At 33.6% G+C, this 20050-nt stretch overlaps 1 long non-coding RNA gene across 5 annotated transcripts in view; it reads right to left on the reverse strand.

The window, feature by feature from the left end:
• The window catches only part of LOC103549915 (uncharacterized), a 92111-nt gene that overhangs the window by 32951 nt on the left and 39110 nt on the right, over nucleotides 1–20050 (reverse strand). The gene's annotated exons all lie outside the window — the stretch shown is intronic.

Consider the following 20050-nt stretch of genomic DNA (forward strand, 5'->3'; position numbering starts at 1 on the left):
GGTCCTTTCATTTCATCTCAAAGGAATTCCTTTTTAATTTTTTGTATGATTGATCTGCTAGTGGCAAATCATCTCTATTTTTGTTTATCTGGGAATGTCTTAATTTCTCCTTCATGTTTGAAGGATAGTCTTTTTGGATATAGAATTTGTGGTTGATAGTATTTTTTCTCTCAGCACTTTGAATGTGTCATCACACTGCTTTCTTGCCTCCATGATTTCTGATGAGAAGTCAGCTGTTAATCTTATTGAGTATCCATTGTATTGTGATGATAGTTTTTCTCTTCCAGCCTTGGAAATTTTCTTTTTGTCTTTGTCTTTCAATGGTGATTATGAAGTGTCTTGGTAGGGATCTCTTTGAATTTATTCTATCTGAAATTCATTGGAGTTCTTAGATGTGTAGATTAATTTTTTAAAATCAAATTTGGGATGTTTTTAGCCATAATTTCTTAATATTCTTTTTGCTTCTTCTTTATCTCCTCTCTGCTGGACCTTCCTTGATGTGTATGTTGGTAAGTTTGATGATTTAACTCAGATCTCTGAGGCTCTGTTTATTTTTACTTATTCTTTTTTATTTCTGTTCCTCAGACTGCAAAAATCTCAATCGACCTATCTTTGAGTTTGCTGGCTCATTTTTATGTCAAATCTGCTGCTGAGTACTTCTAATGTATTTTTTATTTCAGTTATTGTTCTTGTCAACTCCACAATTTCTGTTTGGACAGTTTATTAATTTCTATATCTTTTTCACATTTACATTTGGTCAGATGTCATTTTTATACTTTAGTTCGTCAGACATGATTTCCTTTAATTGTTTGAATGTACTTAAAATAGCTGATTTAAGATCTTTGCCTAATAAATAACATGTTGCTTTTCTCATGGACAGATTTTATTGACTGTTCTATTTTTTTTTCCTATGCGTAGATCATTCATTACTGTTTCTTTCTGTGTTTTCTGATTTTTTTTTTGTTGATAACTAGACATTGTAAATAATGTAGCATGGCAATTCTGAAAATAAATCCATTGTTTTGGTTTGTTGTCGTTGATGGTTGTTGTTGTTATTATTGATGTCTGTTTAGTGACTTTCCTGGACTAATTTTATAAAGTCTCTATTTTATATCATGTGTTACCACTGAAGTTTCTGCTCAGTTAGGTTAATGGTCAGCTAATGATTATACAAATATCCCCTTTAATACCTTTTGCCACCCTCTATCGAGGAGTTCTGATTGTATGTTGGAGCACACCTTCACTGCTCTGGTAGTTTACAACTCTGACTTAGCCTTTATTCCTGCTTTCATAGGGTCTCAAGGTAAGCCAGAGGTGAGAGACTAGACGCTTCTCATGATTTTCCAGAGCATGCATCCTGTCTTACATATGCATATAATGTTTTAGGTCCCCAGAAATATGTCAGATCTTTTAAAAGCCTGGACATCTCATTTCCAAGATTTTCCTCTTAAGTTTTTTGATGAGCCTTTTGTTTTCCCCAACTGATATTGCAGCCTTAAATACCTGCAATGTTAAACAACTCCTATTATTTTTGTATTTTCTTTTTTCTTTCATAAATGCCTTGGGGGAATGTGGCTTTTATTACTAAGTGAACTCTGAGTTAGATCAGGTAAAGAAAAGCCTTGTGAATGAGGCTTTGCAAGAAAGCTGCTAAGCAGATCAAATAGTGAAAATTCTCTGAGGATGAGGCTTTTGAGAGACCTCCAAGCCAATTTTCCCCCCTCTAGCAGCTAGGTTGCTGTGTTTCACACCTACCATTGTTGTGAGGCTCCTGGTTTCAAGGCTACCAGACAGCAGTGGGGGGCGTGGGGGGTAATTATGGGAACAGAGCAAGTAAAATATCACAAATCTCACTTTTTTTTTTAACCGAGATTTAGTCAATTTCTCATATAAGTGCTCCTTGGCTTTTTGCAAGTCTTTAGTTAACACTCAGATTTGTAAAAAACAAAAAAAAGTTGCTTTTGACAATATTTGCCATTGTTCTCAATGCTTTTATGAATTAATAATTCATGGAAGTCCTTACTCTGCCATTCCTGATTGATTCTTCAGTAAGAGATATTGGGAGAGCAAGGCTAATATCTTCTAAAAAACATGTTTGCATGTGCTAAACTTCCATTTAAAGCTTTATGAAAATAGCGTGGTTGATGGAGTAATTGATAATAACATCTCACGAAGAGATTATAATATAGTGTGTCTGGGAATAAAGATAATGGAATGCACCATACCCTGGGTCTCTGAAATTATTGGGTGGTGCTGAATAGGTGATCATTGGCTCCTCTGGCTCCCACTGAACAAGAATGAGATTAGAAAAAAGATTCAAAGAATGAGAAGGGATGGGAGCTGTGAGAATGGCTATTAAGCAAAGAAATATGCTTCTTAGAATGGTCCAGTTGGCTGCCACTTTGTAAAAGAAGGGTGAAGAGTAAAGCCGAGCACTGCTTCAGCAAACCTGTTAAATCCCCTTGAGGAGACCCCTGGATCTCACAGCTACATAAGCTGCCACAGTAGATATTAACCCTAGACGCAGTCAGAGTGAGAAATGATAAATATCCCTGCTCCTATTTCTTCTTCCTGTTTCTGCCTTCTAACATTGAAGGGCATAATGTAAATCTTGAAAATACTGGGGAAGAGATGTCCTAGTGCCAGATATGTCCTATTTCTTGTTTACACACACACACACACACACACACATTCCAATAAGGCATTGACAGAGTTTCAGGCTTCTTTGGAGGAGAGAGCTTGTAGCTTTTTCAGAAATATGAGAACAGAAGTTTACAATGAAGTGGTTTCTGTGTTAATAACAGAATATAACCACAGATTTTATAAACTGTTCAAATAGTATTTAGAACAGAGGAGGGTGAAAGAATTGATTAGAAGAAAAATAAAATCACTTCAAGCATCTGCTTCACAAAATTAAGAACTTTTACATAACACAGATGCAAAAATGAAGAAGAAAAACATTTTAGGAGTAAGTTTTCTACCACTAATATTCTACTCTCAATGTTGTCTTCCAATTTATACACATGAAAATTATTTAAACTCCATACGTACTGTGTGATATTTATGAATTTCGGTATATTGTAGTGTTTCTTATGTACCACTCTGTAAAATGTATGACAACAGATACTTATTTGAGTTTAAAGATTGAGATCTAAAGAAAGATTAATAATTTTACTTATTTGTTTCCCTGTGGACTTGGTTTTATAAAGTAAAATAGGAAAAGAGTAAGTGTGACCATTTTGAAGATAAAAAAATAAATCAGTAGCTTTCATATACACAGTAATATTCAAGTAGAAATTGTAATGGAAATAGAATTACACAGATAAAAGCGACAAAAACCATAAAATACTTTGGAATAAACATGATATAAAAGAAATATAATATATGAAGAAGAGGCTTAAGAAAAACTAGAGAAGTCACACAGAAAACAATATGTCTAAATATCTATCCTATATTTTCTACTGAGGTAACTCAATATGCCAAATATGTCAAAAATTAATTAAGATGGATTTGTAGATTGAATGAAATGACAATCAAAATCCAACGTGTTGTTAGAGAATGTGCCATAGTGATTCAAATTTACATAAGTAATTCATTGCTTTTAATTATCGTGTTTCTTTGTCTCATTAATCTGAAACAGTTTCATTACCTCAACGTGAATGGTGGAGGCCGTTTAATTTGTAGAATTCCTCACTATGTGCTTTAGTCTGATGTTTTCTCGTGATTATATTCAGATTGTACATATTTGACGTGATTACTACAGAACTGATACTCTGTCCCACTCTCTTATGGTGGAGGCACACCAAAAGATATGACTGAAGACAAAAAAGAAAACACACATACACACACACAATAGTCACAGACCATGTGTGATGAAGGTATTAAAGCTAGCTAAAAAGGGTTTTGAAATAACTATGGTTAATATGTTTAAACGTAGAGAAAATAAGGATAAAATTGAAGAGATGGAGAATTTCAGCAGATAACTAGAATTTAAAAAATTAGGTGAAATTTTTTACCAGGAAAATAATAACATTGCAAATTATGAACTCAAAATATTGGTTAAAGGAAAGATCTGACCTAAGAGATCACGAGATGATAAAATGGAAGCAGATCGACAGAAAACATGCAAATTATAACATACAAAGAGAGAAAAGAATAGAAAAAAAAAATGGAGGGCAGAAGAGACATAGAACACAGGTTCTATGAAAATTCCACCACACATATAGTTAAAGAGTCTCAGAAGCAGAGGTAAGAGTATGCGGCAGAAGAAATATTTGACAATATAGTTGCAAAGAATTTGTCAAAACTGCTGAAAGATATCAACTCAAAGAATCAAGAACATCTGAGAACGCCATTTCAATTAATAAAAAGCATACCATAGTACAACTCTTCTCAATGTTTGGTCCCAGGGCCTTCATCATCAGCATCACTTGTGAATTTCTTAGAAATACAAATTCTTGGGCCCCACCCCAGTCCTACTGACTCAGAAACTCTGGGGATAGGGCCGAGCAACCTACATATTAACAGGCCCTCCCAGTGAATGTTTTAGAACTACTGCCATAATAAAGCTAATGAAAATTAAAATAGAGAAAACATATTTGAACAACAGCAGAGGAAAATGAAACAAATGTAATCATATAATTGTAAGTTAATATATAGACAAATATTCCTCTAAACAGCAATTTTAATATATATTTTCTAATATTTAAGTATGCAGGTGACAGTGAAATGACCACATATCTAGAAAATGCATCAGTGTGGTAAGAGTCCATGCAGATTTAATATTACTTATATAATTGATGTTAGCTCTAATTTTATAGGGTTCTTCACATCAGAGAATAGTATGTTTTGACTTTTATATGTAGCCTTCTATAAAACATTCTGGTAGGACTTTCATTGATTAAAAATATATGAGTAGCTCTCAGTAAAGAATGCCATTTAAAAAATATTTTCTTTAAGTTTTTATATGGGGAACTTAATCTCTTGGAAAATATTTGTATGGGCATTGATCCTAATCTTCCTAGAGCCAGACCTTTGGGTGTTGCACTTTTGAACTTTGCATATGCATGGAAATCTTGCTGAGTTTGTGTATACATCATCAGGGGTTAACTTAAAACCTTAGAAAGTATATTTATTATTTCATGATAATGTGAATATATATTGTTGAAATTTCTATTTTTCATTTACAAGTAGCAAAAATATTGTTTAGCTAAAACCTTTTTTTAAAATATGGCTTCAAGATAAAAATCAATGCAAGGTAGGCATTGAAAAATCACTTTTAGGGGTAAATTTATTAGGCATAAATAATTCTCTTATTTGACACAAGTTATTTATTTGCAAGTAGAAATTTTGAACCATGTCAAACAGTATTTGAATTGTCAGCATTAAGAGAATTGTGATTACCTATTGCTTTTATTGTGAAAGGGAAAGAAGGCTGGCTGTGTTTTGCTTTAATGTGACCTTCACATAATGTATCAAGGGAAGTTTACCTTTAGCTAATTTCAGATATTTCAAGCTGTGGTTAAGAGTTGGCCATCAAAGGAAAATTGATTTTGGTGACATTTAATTTACCTAAATTCAATAACGTTGTCCTTTAAAAAACAGAATATTTTGTTCCAAGGAACATTTTGAAAGTTATTAAATCTTTAAAATAGTAGTCTTGTGGGTGTATGTGTGTGTGTGTGTGTGTGTGTATTCATGTATGTATGGGTATGGTTGTGAAAAAGCTAAGGTGAAACAGAAAAATGGAGAAGTCTGATCATCAGATATGCTTAATATTTCACTCTCAAGGAGTGTAGCGGGACTAATCAGCTTCCCTAAACCTGATAGAAAAGGAACAATGGTATATATTCATTAGACATATTATTTGTTAGGCACAATTGTGACTTGAGTTTTTAGAAAGCATATTAAATGAATAGCATGTGGAATTTTTGATAACTGTGAAAAAAATTTTCCTTCTAAATTGTATTACAAAGAGTAGTATTTTAAAGATTGAAAGGGTTTAGATGTATAGGCTACCTATTCCCACTTATTTCACTGAATAGAAAAATGGATTATGGAAAGTTAAGTGAATCCAAATTTTTCACTAGAATCCAATATGAAATGTTAAGTGTTATTGGTAATATTTAATTATGATTAGGTTATAATTATTAAGCAGTTATTTGAGGCAAATTTCAAACATGGTCTCAAATTTTTTGACTCTCCTTCCATCAAGAGTTGGTGTCTATATACTCTCCTATTAAATCTGAGCAGGTTTGTAAGTGTGCAATTAAGGCCTAGCAATCTCTGTATTAGCAGGCTTTCTAATTGAATCTTTGAGAAACACAGCCATAATAGTTTAGTGTTGATAGTGTAGGTTGAAGTGACACTATGTGGATTCTAAATTTAGGGCATAGAAATCCTTATATTTTCTATCTGATTGTCTTGGAATTCTTGCTCTCTGGACAATTCTTTTGGGATCTCCCTCTTGCAAGCCACCCACCTTGCCATAAAATGCCCCAGGTAAATCTATAACCCAGAGAGGTTGCAGACTGGTGCTCCTGTAGGCAGTCTTTGCTGAGTCTTGCCTTTGAGTCATCCTAGTTCATGCACCAGATGTGAATGAAGAAGGCTTTAGGTGATGCGATTCTCCAGCTCTCTCACTCATCACCAGCTGCTGAGGTCTTCCCAGCTGAGGCCCCAGACTTTATGGAGGAGAGATTAAGCATCCCCACTATGTCCTGTTCAATTTCCTGACTCACAGAATCTGTGAGCACAATAAAATAGTTTTCCTCTATACCGCTCATTTTTAGGATGGTTTGTATATAGTGATAGATAGGTGAAATGTTAGTCAAAAAATTATCATCTTAATGGTCATACTTCACATTTCTTGAGCTCTTATTATGCGTCATGGTCTTGATAAAAAAAAATTTCTATCACTATCATTGACAGGGATAACAGAATGACATAAGTAAAACATATGAGTCTCAGAAGACTCACTAATTTTTTTCTTTTAAATGTGTATAACAATCAGTCAAACTTGTGGTCCAATGACTGAAAGAGATGAATGAGAAAGAAATACGTATGTGGATGCTTCCGGTTTGAGAAGAAAAACAAGTGATTGCATGGAATTATTTAGTAAGTAAAATAGAAATTTAATTGCTGATGTTGAAAAAGGTTGTGTAGAAAAGACTAGACCAATGATAAATTTAGGTGATGAGAAATAAAATTTTAAAAAGCAACAATGTTTTTCTAAGAGGAATAGGAAAGCAGAGAGGCTGTCAGACCCTCACATTTATGAAACAAAAAGGAGTAATAGAAAAAAGAAGTAAAAATTGAACAAAAAACATGGTCAATAAAGTAAAAATATCATTCCCAGTTATTTGGTATATAGAAGTTAAAATATTAAAATAATTTATGTCTCTTAGGATAATTTAGAATCACTGAGGAATTTTTTTTGTTTGTTTTTTCTGCTTTCCAATTCAATATGACACTGAATTGGAGAAAGACACCTGAAAACACAAGATATCAGTTCATGTATTGTATCTAAGTGACTGTATTACTAATTTGGGGGCCACTGGAGCTGGACTGAGAAAAAATCTTACTTCATCAAAATCAAACCACTTAAAAATTTGTAAGACACTGAAAATGTATCATCAACTCATAGATTCAGTTGGCATAAAAGGTTGGTACATTCTTCCTCACCTAGGATGGCACAAAATTTAAAAAGAAAAAGCAAAAAGAGTTTTGGATAATAATGCTGGGAAATAGTATAACTTGGAATTTCTGTGAGTGAGCTTGGCAATTAAGAATGCCTGGGTCACAAGCCCTTCTCTGCCACAGCATCATCCTCTGTAAAATAGGATTGATGACAGTATCTACCCTTATAGGATTTTTTACTACTACAAAAATGAGACAATAGGTGTGAAGCACTTAGAACACTATCAGGCATGTATTAACACTCAACACATGATAGCCATTATTGCTTTTTACCCTGTTTGAGCAGATATGCTGTGTTCTGCCCCAAGGTCTTCTTTACATTCATTCTTTCACCCTAATCCTCATAACAATTTTATTAAAAAGATATTACTTTATCCCCACTTTACTGACAAGGAAACTTAAATATGTATCCCAAAGTTAAATAGCTGATAGTTCATCATACAATTCAAATACTTGTACTTCAATATGCAGCAGGAATGTTTTGTGTATACTTGTCATTTTGTTACACAGAATATTATAAAGACGTGTATTCAGTGGTCAAGATTCAATAAAATTAATATTTTTATCACTTTAGCAAGGACATTCTTAAGTGAAATTGTCTTTTTTTTTTCTGGAGATGCGTAGAGAGAAAAAATATAATGTCTACTAGCATAGGGGGTGACACTGCCTTCATTTAGATAATGTACCAGCGAGTTTACCCACCTGTTTCCGTCACTTAAGGCTGCTGTAACAAAATACTGTAAACTGGGTGGCTTATAAACAAGAGAAATTTATTTTTCACAGTTCTAGAGGCTGGGCCTGTGAGATTAGGGTGCCGGCAAGGTCAGGCTCTGGTGAGAGCCCTCTTTCAGGTTGCAGACAATTGACTTCTCCTTGTATCCTCTCCTGGTGGGAGGAGAAGAAGAGAGCTCTCTGGAGTCCCTTTTTTAAGGGCACTAATCCCGTTCATGAGGGTTCCACACTCTTGGCCTAAGCCCCACCCAGTGACCCCACCTCCTAAGACCATCACACTGGGAATTAGCATTTCAACATATGAATTTTAGAGGGGCACAAACATTCAGTCAGTACGCCTATCATCACTTTTTCACCATCATTGCAAATGTCAAGCTAGTGGAAAATACTGTTTTACCGATTGTTTTGAAAACAGTTGGATATGATAGGCCTCCTGAAAGAGACTACGGGACCTGACAGATCTGAGAACCATACTTTGAGAACCTCTTTTCAACATTATTCAAAAGAAATTCAAATATCACAACTTATTAAATGAAAATCACTACTGGGTCCATGTTTCAGTCAATAAACCAAGCAAACAAATAGAGCCAATTCCAACTTCTGGGCTAGTTTATTAAATGAGAGCAAATAGGGCAAATAGGGTGTTAGTATTGTTATGAAAATAGTTTTTAGCTGTGGAGCCCTGGCAGGGTCTCAGGGACAATGAGGGAGTCCCTGAAGCCCATACTGGAGCATGCTGTATTCTCATCCTCAGTCAGGGAATAGAGGCAATAAACTGTAGTCGAGCTGGTCTTGAGGAGACTAGGCATTCCTCGCAAGGCAGCTGCCTCAGTTGAGATTGTGAAGGGATCCTCAGGCAGTGGAGGCTGGTTTCCTCCGATAGGAGTCAAAGGAGCCTCGGAGGTACTCAGGAGCTCAAAGTCCTCACTTCATAAACTTCAAACATCTATAATTGTTTCTCTTGATGATTGTCTATTTGTTTGTGGAATATTTATACCACACAACATATTTCTCTGCTGTTTTGTGCTTATTTTAGCCTACGTTATAGTTAAACATTGAGAATATAACTATTTTATTACCGACACTTTCATATGTAATAGAGAATGTCCTTCCCTGGGGGATATCACTCAAGACCTAGTCTGCAAGTAGTAAAATTGTCTTTCCTTTCTTGCTTAGCTGAGAAACAAAAATGTAAAAATAAATCTTTGTCATTATATCTGTGCTTTTGGAATATACTAATAAAAATCAATACTATTACACATATTTTGTTACCTGTGTAAGAAAATTTTAAATCATTAAAATCATTTAACACATTTAATGGATGTTTATTGATATATGGATCAATAAAAACAGCTGTAGTATTGATTGAAAGCATTTAGGTTTCCAATATTGATAATTCTGTTTCATTATGAACCAGTTTAATATGTTGCAGTATAATGGCATGTTGTTTCTGTTTTAAATATTAATAGAAAAAGCAGAGTTTGTTAGCTTTGACTGTATTTTCATATTCTTAATACTGTGAAGCCCTATATTACTTTGAATGATTTTTTTTCAGTTCACAAAGTCCTTTTACAATTTTGAGGTGTTTTATTTTCTTATTATCTCACAGATGCATTCTTTAAAAACCATTGTATAATTTAAAATGTTTATTTTATGACAATCATTTTTCAATTTAACACTTGATTTTACTGATTTTACAATATCTTAAATAGAGGAAACATTGAGTATACATTCTTTTGGATAGAAATGCAATTTAGAAACATAGAATTTCTATACATTCTTTGTATGAAGAAAACTTGACACTAAAATTCATTTTCTTATTGGATCTTCCCAATGATAAAGCTTAATTTATATTTTGTAACTCCATTGATAAACATTATATATGTTCTTATTAAATCTGCCAGTGAGTTTACAGCTCTTCCTAGAAGTGCTTGTCACCAATGATATCAGTATTAGAAATGAGGATAAAATTGTCATTATTTGATTTAAAAAATCTGAATACACAGAATGCTCAGAATAATTAAAGAAAATTTATTTGTGAATGTTAGTTAAAAATAATTTATTTTTTATTTTGGCAAAATATATGTAACATAAAATTTACTCTTTAACTATTTTTAAGTGTACAGTTTAGTAGCAGTAAGCATATTCACATTGTGTGTAATTATCACCACCATCCATCTCCAGAACTTTTTTCCACTTTCAAAACTGAAACTTGTACCGATTAAACAACATTCTACCCCTGTGCCCCAAACGACTGGCAGCCACTATTCTACCTTCTGTCTCTATGAATCTGACTACTCTAAGTACCTCATAAGAGTGAAGTCATATAGTATTTGTCCTTCAATGACTGGCTTATTTCCTTAGCATAATGTCTTCATGGTTCATCCATCTTGTAGCGTGTATCAGAATTTCCTCCCGTTTTAAGGCTAAATAATATTCCATTTGATGCACATTTTGTTTGTTCATTAATCCATCAATAGACACTTGGGTTACTTACAACTTTTGGCGATCATGAATAATGTTGCTATAAACATGGGTGTACAAATATCTGATAATGTCCTGTCTTTCATTTCTTTGGGGTATATAACCAGAAGTGGACTTACTGGAAAATACAATAATTTTATTTTCAACTTTTCAGGTAACTCCTATACCATTTTCCATAGTGGCTGCACCATTTTAAATTCCCGCTAGTAGTGCTCAGTGTTCCAGCTTCTTCATATCTGTCCTGGAGAACAGATGTCCTGCTTCTCCCTTCAATTCTGTCAATTTTTGCTTCATATATTTTGATGGTCTGTTATTAGATACGTAAATGTTTATAATTCTTATATGTTCTTGCTGTGTTGAACCTTTGACTAGTATATAATCCCCTTCTTTATCTTTTGTAATCTTTTATTGATTTAAAGTCTGTTTTGCATGCTATTAGTACAGCTCCCCTTGCTCTCTTTTGGTTACTATTTGCATGGAATATCTTTTCAGTTCTTGCCTTTTATTTTTTTTTGAGGAAGATTAGCCCTGAGCTAACATCCCTGCCCATCTTCCTCTACTTTATTGGTGGGATGCCTGCCACAGCATGGCTTGATAAGGAGTGAGTAGGTCTGTGCCCAGTCTGACCCTGCGAACCCTGGGCTGCTGAAGCAGAGCGTGCAAACTTAACCACTATGCCACCAGGCTGGCCCTCCATCTTTTCATTTTTAACCTATTTGTGTCTTTGGATCTGAAGTGAGTCTCTTGTAGATAGCAGATGGTTATATAACTTGTTTTTTATGCATTCTTCCAATCCCTATCTTTTGATTGGAGAGTTTAAACCATTTACATTTAAAGTAATTACTGATAAAGAGTGACTTCATTCAATTTGCTATTTGTTTTTTGTGATCCTTATAGATTGTTTTTGTCCCTTACTTCCTGCATTACTGCCTTCTTTTGTATTTAATTGAGTTTTTGCATTGGAATGTTTTAGTTCTCTTCTCATTTCCTTTTATGTATATTCTATAGCTATTTTCTTTGTGGTTACCATAGGGATTACATTTAACATCCTAAAATTACAATACACTAATTTGAATTTATGCTGGCTTAACTTCAATAATATACAAAAAATTGTGCTTCTGAATAGTTCCATCCCCACCTCCTTTCACTTATTGATGTCAAAAATTGCATCTTTATGTATTTTGTAACTGAAAACATAGAGTAATAATTGTTTTAAGGCATTATTTTCTTAAATTATGGAGAAAACAAAAGGTGAAGTTACAAACCAATGTTAAAATACTGTTTTTTTAAATTGTCAATATACTTACCTTTATCAAAGATCTTTATTTCTTCGTACAGCTTTAAGTTACTGTTAGTATCCTTTCATTTCAACCTGAAGGACTCCCTTTAGCATTTCCTGCATGACAGCTCTGGTGATAATGAACTCCCTAAGATTTTGTTCATCTGAGAATATCTTAATTTCTCCTTCTTTTTGAAAGAGAGTTTCCGAGATATAGGATTTTTGGTTGACAGTTTTTTTGTTTCTACTTCAGCACTTTGAGTGTACTAACCCATTGCTTTCTGATCTCCAAAGTTTCTGATGACAAATATGCTAAATATCTTACATGGGATTCCTTGTATATCATGAGATACTTTTGCTGGTTTTAAGATGTTTTTCTTTGTCTTTGTCTTTGTCTTTCCACTGTTGGATTATAATATGCCTTGGTGTGGATTTCTTTGAGTTTATCATGTTTGGGATTTGTTGATCTTCTTGGATGTTTATATTCATTTCTTACTTCAAAATTGGGGCCATTTTTTTTTCAAATGATTTCTCTGCCCCTTCCACTCTTCTCCTTCTGGGACTCCCACAATGCAAGTGTTGCTTCCCTTGATGGTGTCTCAGAGATACCTTACTCTCTGTTCACTTTGCTTCAATCCTTTTTCTTCTGTTTCTTAGACTTAATAATTTCAATTATCCTATCTTCACTGTCCCAAGTTCACTGATTCTTTCTTTTGCTTGCTCAAATTTGCTTTTGAATCCCTCAAGTGAATTTTTAATTTCAGTATTGTATTTTTAAGCTCCAGAATTTCTTTTTGGTTCCTTTTCATGTGTCATATCTGTTTATAATACTTCCACTTTATTCATACATTGTTTTCCTGATTCTCTTCTCATCTTCTTTTATCCTTTTGAGTATCTTTAATATAGCTCTTTTAAGTATGCATCTCGTAAGTTCATAATCTGACCTTTCTTGGGGACAATTTCTCTTATTTTTTTTCCCTTAAATGGGCACTACTTTCCTATTTCTGTGTATATCTTGTGATTTTTTTGGTTGAAACTGAGCATTTGAATTTCATAATGTGATAACTCTGAAGATCAGATTCCACCTCTGCCCAACGTTTACTGTTTTTTTTTTTTAAAGATTGTTGTAGGGTGTCCCTAGATCCAGTGATAAGCCTGAGGTATATACTTAAGATCTTCTGAGGACCTTTCTGAGCTTGGAGTTTTATGGTGACTTTTAAAATTACCCCATATATGTGGTTGTTTTTAGATGTCCTACTCTTAAATGTCTGGCTCTCAAAAAGAAAAAACAGAAAAATGAAGGGGGGGGGGGGTGGGTAAATGGCATTGGCCCTTTAACTTCCCTGAAAGTTCCTTCAGTCAGAGGGGGAGAGGCTCTCAACAGTGGCTTCCCACCTCTGTACCTGCACCTGCATAATCAGAAGCAGCAATCAGTGATCAGAACAAAGACACCTGATATTTGGAGGACAAGGTCCTTTTTGGTCACCTTGACTCCTGCAAGCTGTGTCCAAGCTGCTTCAAGAATGAAATAATCAATCAGTAATCAAAAACTTTGCAAGTAAGAAAAAGCCAGGACCAGATGACTTCATGGGTGAATTCTAACAAAAATTCAAAGAAGAATTGATACCAACCCTTCTTAAGCTCTTCCATAAAATAGAAGAGGAAATATTCCAAACCTCTTTTTATGGTGCAGTGTCACCCTGATTCCAAAGCGAGTCAATGACAACATAGGAAAATAAAATTGCAGGTCAATATGCCTGATGAACCTAGATACACAAATCCTCAATAGAAAACCTAGCAAACTGAATTCAACAGCAGGTCCAAAGGATCATACATCAAGACCAAGTTATATTATCCCTGGGATGCAAGGAGGTTCAACATACGAAAATCAATCCATGTGATACACCACATTAAAAGAATGAAAGAAAAAACCCATATGATCATCTCAATAAATGAAGAAAAAGCATTGACCAAATTCAACATCATTTCATGATAAAAAGTCTCAATAAAATAGGTATAGAAGGAACTTACCTCAACATAATAAAGACCATTTATGAAAAACACACACCTTAAATCATAATCAGTAGGGAAAAGCTAAAAGCTAAAAGTGGATGCCCACTTTCACCACTGCTTTTTAGCATAGTATTGGAAGTGCTAACTAGAGCAATCAAGTAAGAAATGTAAATAAAGGGAATCTAAATCTGAAGGGAAGAAGTAGAATTATCTCTGTTTATGGATGGTATGATCATATATGTAGAAAATTCTAAAGACTCCACAAAACAATAGAACTAATAAATTCAGTAAAGTTGAAGGATACAAAATCAGTATATAATAATTAATGGGATTTCTGTATTTGAATATTTCAATGAAATATCCACAATGGAAATTAAGAAAATAGTCCCATGTACATTAGCAAAAAAGAAGAAGAAAATGCTTAAGAATTAACTTAACCAAAGAGGTGAAAGACTTGTACAGTGAAAATTGTAAAACGTTGGTGACAGAAACTTAAGAAGCACAACTAAATTGAGAGACATCTCGTGTTCATGAACTGGAGAAATTAATACTGTTAAAATGTCCATACTGCCCAAAGCAATCTACAAATTCAATGAAATCCCTATCAAAATCCCAATAACATTTTTCAAAGAAAGAAAAAACAATCTTAAAATTTATATGGAACCACAAAATACTCCCGGATAGCCAAAGAATTCTTGGGCAAGATAAACATAGCTGGACGCATCACATTTCCTGATTTCAAATTGTATTACAAAACTATAGTAATCAAAACAGTGTGATACTGGCATAAAAACAAACGTATAGAAGAATGGAACAGTATAGAGAATCTAGAAATAAACCATACATTTATGGTAAAGTAATCTTTGACAAGGGTGCCTAGAACACACCATGGGGAAAGTATACTCGCTTCAATAAATCGTGTTGGGAAAGCTGGATATCCACATGCAAAAGAATGATATTGGGCCCCCATCTCACACCATGCTCAAAAGTTAACTCAAAATGGATTAAAGACTTGAATGTAAGACTTGAAACTATAAAACTCCTAGAAGAAAACTTAGGGAAAAGCCTTCTTTATATTGGTCTTGGCAATAATTTTTTGGGATATGACACCAAAAGCACAGGAAACAAGCACAAAAATGGGCACGTGGGACTATATCAAACTAAAAAGTTTCTTCACAGCAAAGGGAGCAATCAACAGAATGAAATGTCAACCTATGTAGCATGAAAAAATATTTGAAAATCTTATATCTGATAAGGAGTAATCCGAAATATGTAGCTCATGCGACTAATATGAAACACAATATGAAAAATACAAATAGCCCGATTAAAAATGGGCATAATACCTAAATAGACAAATAGCAAAATAGCTAAATAGATACTTCTAGAAAGAAGAAACTCAAACTAGCAGGTATTTGAAAAGGGGCTCAACATCCCTAATCATTAAGGAAATGCAAATCAAAACCACAATGAGATATCATCTCACATAAGAGGGCCATTATCAAAAGGACAAAAGATCAGAGTTTGTGAGGACATGGAGAAAAGTGAACCATTGTACACTACTGATGGGAATGTAAATTATTACAACCATATTCAAAACATTATGTAAGTTCCTCAAAAAATTAAAAATAGAACTACTATATGATCCATCAATCCCACTACTGGGTATATTTCCACACAAATTGAAATCAGAACAGTAAAGAGGTATCTGCACTCCCATGTTCATTGCAGTATCATTCCCAATAGCTAAGATATGGGAACAATCTAAATGTCTTTCAATGGATGAATGAATAAAGAAAATATGGTGTATGTACACACACACACACACTAGAATATATTCTGCTTTAAAAAGGAAGAGATCCTGCCATTTGTGACAAAATGGATGGAGTTGGAGGTCATTATGCTAAGTGAAATAAGCCAGATACAGAAGAGAAATACTGCATGATCTCACTTATATATGGGCTCTAAAAGTGTCAAACTCGTAGAAGTGTAGAGCGTGACGGTGGTTCCCAGTGGCTGGGGGAGAAGAAAATGCGGTGATGTTGATCAAAGGGTAAACATTTTTAGTTACACATGATTAATAATTTCTGGAGATCCAATTTACAGCATGGTGATAATTGTTAATACTGAATTATATACTTATAATTTGCTAAGAGGGTAGATTTTAAATTAAGTCCTCTCATATTTTACTCAAACACACACACAATAATAACCATGTATAAGTAATGGATATATTAATTAGCTTGACTGTAGTGATCATTTAACAGTGTAAACAAATATCAAAACATCAAATCGTATGCCTCGAATATATGGAATTTTTATGACAATAATATCTCAATAAAACTGTTAAAAATTAAAAAGTAATAAAGTATATGAATCGTTTTATAATATAATAGCAATGATCGTTACATTAAATACAATCATTTAGATTTCTTTTAAAGAGTACAAGAGAGAAATGACAGGAGGTAGCCATGAGTATGTAGACAAGTGGATTATTAAAGAGATACTTGTTCTTGATGAGTGTTTAAAAGAAATGAAGAAAAGTGAGGCTTAATTCACAGGTTTCTGACTTGGGAAAATGGATAAAGCTTGAGATAAATAACCTTGTTTTAGGGAGAAAAATATTAGTCCAGTTTTGAACGTGTTGAATATGAAATTTTTCTGGAACATTCAAGAGAAGAGGAAAAGTAGGCAGCCCAAACATGTTAAGCTGGTATGGAGATAAAGACATGTGAGTCCACAGCATATAGCTGATAATTAAAGCCCTAAAAGCTTATTAACTCGTGTGATTGAATTTATAGTGTGAAGGAGAAGAGAGGCTAGAATAAATATCAAGGAATACTGTTACTTTAATAACACTTAACGTAAGAAGAACATGCAAAGACGACTGAAGTGTTAAGAAAACCAGGAAAGTGAGGAAACTTTGAAAGCCAGAAATGATGGAGTCAATTAAATTCCAAGAAATTAAACCAGTTAAGGTCAAATGGCAGGGACTGTTAATGCTAGAGGCTAAGTCCAGGTAGGATTGGATGAATAAGTGGGTTGTGGTCTGGAATGTGGATAACTGGCTAAAAAGACAATTGGGTGGGAAGAGGAAAATATTCCATTAACTTGTAAATATAAAGTAGAAATGCAGATTTCTGCTGAAGGGGATCAGAGGGAATGGTAGGGTTGAGAAGTCAGGGTTTGCAGCAATCAGATGCAAAACTGACATTGGCAACTTCTGGTAGTATTGCTACATTATTTTTTGGCATAACACAGTGAAATGTATGTGCAATTACTGCATGGTCTTTCCTAATTCTAGCAAAATAGAGCCCTGTACTTTTCAGTGTCATATTTGGCAGGTGTTGCTATGCACTAGCGGAATGATGATGATTGTTTTGGTCTTTGTGTGTTTATTTTTCAGAGGACCTCTTAGCTACAATAGTTTCATGATACCGAATGTATTGGACAAGGGAAAAGGTAGCATAGAATATGATAGCCTTGCAAATATAAAAAAAATTTCTGTGGTCTTGGGAATGTCATTCTTAAAATGTCATACTCACTGCTGTAAACTGCGAGGAACTAGTTTTGGCTAACCTCACTCAACATTTTGAGTAAATTTGGTCAACTGTTGATGATGTTAAAAAAAATTTTTAAGCATTTTTTATTGTTGGAGGAGACAGTTCAAAGACAAGAGAATTCAGTGTGGAATTTTAATTTCCACTGGAATTTTTTAATTGCGAATATTCTATTATCAAGGACTTACAGTAGAGTGTACCATTTCATAATGTTTTGATGAAATAATAAGATAGATTAACTAAGAGAAGAGGCTTGAAAAGATTTAAGTAACTTCAAGTAAAAAATCCCATAGATAGCTAGATGTGAAAGGAAAACTATGTGATAGGTATTAAATTTTAATACCACTTCCAGGCACACTTCATTAATATCCCTCTTATTTAAATCAAGATTTGTGCACTCTTTTATGCAGTTACCTTAAAACAAAGTATGCCCCTATCATGGTAGAATCCAATTTATATCATATATTTTTGCAACAAAAGAAAGCCATGACTGAATCATTCTAACAATTTTTTTAAAGGTATTCTATATGGTTGAAATTTAAGGTGTGTGAGTTCCTTGCAGAATATCAAATTCTTATTTCCAAACCTATTAAATATATTTTCATGAACAACAATCACTGTCTAATCTTTGGTACTTCACTAAGTTGAAATAATGTTTCTGCCTAAAGAGCCAGAGGAAAATGAGTCCTTGACACTCAAGAACATCTCTAGACTGAGCACACATTCACAAACCATATTCTGATTATTATTATACATCAAGAAGTTAGAAAAATATCTCTATTTTGGTGCTTTTATACTATATATAAGATGTTTTCAAAGCTTTTTTTCTAGAATAAAATCTACATCTGTATTCATCATTATGTCATCGGCATCCAAATGTGCAGTCTTTCTTCAAACTTGGAGAAACTTGGAAAAGCTAAGCCCACTGCTGTACAGCTGGTCCTTTTGCCTCTATTATCCCCAGTCACTAGTGCATTACTGTCACTGAAACTTTTCAGTGTAAAAGATGAACTCTTTGGTCCAATCAAATTGCATTTTTAATTTCATTAAGTTTCAGAATGGCTCAGGCCTAATAATGGAGAACGAAAAAATTAAGAGTGGAAAAATAGACTCATGAATGATTCTAGAAGATAAAAAAAAAATCAACTTTTTATTTTCAGGGTAATCTTTTAGATATTCCACGGGAGATATTTCACAAGATGAGACTAACTTCTTTGCATGAGAAATGGAAATTACCCACTTAAAAGTTCAAGCTCTGAGTTAAATCTGATGAACTGAATAATGATTGCATTGAGAAGTATGAAAGTATTGTGTTATCTGATAAACTAATCATCACACTCTTCCAGAAAACATACTTTTCTAGGGAATGTTATGAAGATGCATTTTGTTAAGAACTAAAAGTAATTGTTTAGCACCAGGACAAACAATTTTTTTGTGGTAGACACCTTTCTAGGATGTCTCAATGTGCTCTAAATTTAAACTAAAATATCTACTCTGAACCCATTTGTAAAACAGATATAAGTATAATACAAACGTGTGTTCGAGGTTGTTTATTATAAGATTGTGATACCAAATTAGTGGAAACTGTCTAAATATCAATCCAAAAGGTTGAGGTTAAATATATTATAATACACGCTTACAATGAAATATTCTGAATAGAAAAATAATTTGAAGGCTCTTTACATGCCAAGATCTAATATTATGAATAATACATAGATACTTAAAAAGCAAGATACAAAATAAGAAACATATGTAAAAAATGAGGAAAAGATTATGTGTATACATGTATGTGTTTGTGCATGTGCGTGCACCAATTGTCTACGTTTATGATCTAGCTTCCTAAGAGGATCATTACTGGTTGTCTAAACACCAAGAATTGGAGGGAGACTGGATGCTCTTTATGTATTCATCCGTTCTTTGAAAAGTTTGAATCAATAAATCAATTGAATAAGAATACATAAAATAAAAACTGCAAATAGATGCTTTGGCTTAGATGTATCTTGATTTCTTATGACTTTTAGAAACAAGCCTGTGCATAGCTGCAAGGAAATTTTGTATCCTGGCACTTTCTCACAGAGCTAACATATGCCCTGAACAAGATCCAGACTAACACAGATATAAAAAAGTTAAGAGTAATAGAAATTTTTTACTTGGGAAAATAAAAAGGTAAAATGTGTTTATATTTCGTCGTTAGCACATCTTTTTTAAGTATTAGATATCACTAATCAAGGAAGGTAATTATGAAATCTCCCAAATATTCTGAATAAATCTAGTTATAAAACAACAT

This window comes from Equus przewalskii, chromosome 17 (assembly GCF_037783145.1).
Source record: "Equus przewalskii isolate Varuska chromosome 17, EquPr2, whole genome shotgun sequence".
NCBI classification, from domain to species: Eukaryota; Metazoa; Chordata; class Mammalia; order Perissodactyla; family Equidae; genus Equus; species Equus przewalskii.